We start from the raw sequence: 334 nt of genomic DNA, 5'->3' as shown, positions 1-334 counted from the left end.
CTCTACTATCATACCACGCTGTTAATGCCCGATCTCGTCCGATCTTGGAAGCTAAGCAGCGTTGGGCCGGGTCAGTACCTCAAAGGAGACTTTTTGGGAATACCTGGTGTTGTAGAGAAGGACACTATTCCCCTTCATTAGAAGGGTGGACACCAACAGCAGGATCACCACTTTTTCACCTCTATACCCCCTCTCCTGTCTTTTCCAAACGTACCCGTTTTTTCTTTCCCCTCCTCTCTGCTTTTCCTTTTCCTTCTGCTCTTCTTTTCCATCCAGCATGGCTATGTCTGCATTATGCTCCAAAAATGGTCAGATGTGTCTCTAAATTTCAATT

The 334-nt window shown here is 46.1% G+C and overlaps 1 pseudogene; it reads left to right on the top strand.

Annotated features, from left to right (window-relative positions):
* On the top strand, window positions 1-118 carry LOC134937810 (5S ribosomal RNA; annotated as a pseudogene).
* The last annotated feature ends 216 nt before the right edge of the window (window positions 119-334 follow it).

This window comes from Pseudophryne corroboree, chromosome 6 (assembly GCF_028390025.1).
Source record: "Pseudophryne corroboree isolate aPseCor3 chromosome 6, aPseCor3.hap2, whole genome shotgun sequence".
In the NCBI taxonomy this organism is placed as follows: Eukaryota; Metazoa; Chordata; class Amphibia; order Anura; family Myobatrachidae; genus Pseudophryne; species Pseudophryne corroboree.
The sequence above is the reverse complement of the archived record's forward strand: the minus strand, read 5'-3'. Positions and strand labels throughout refer to the sequence as shown.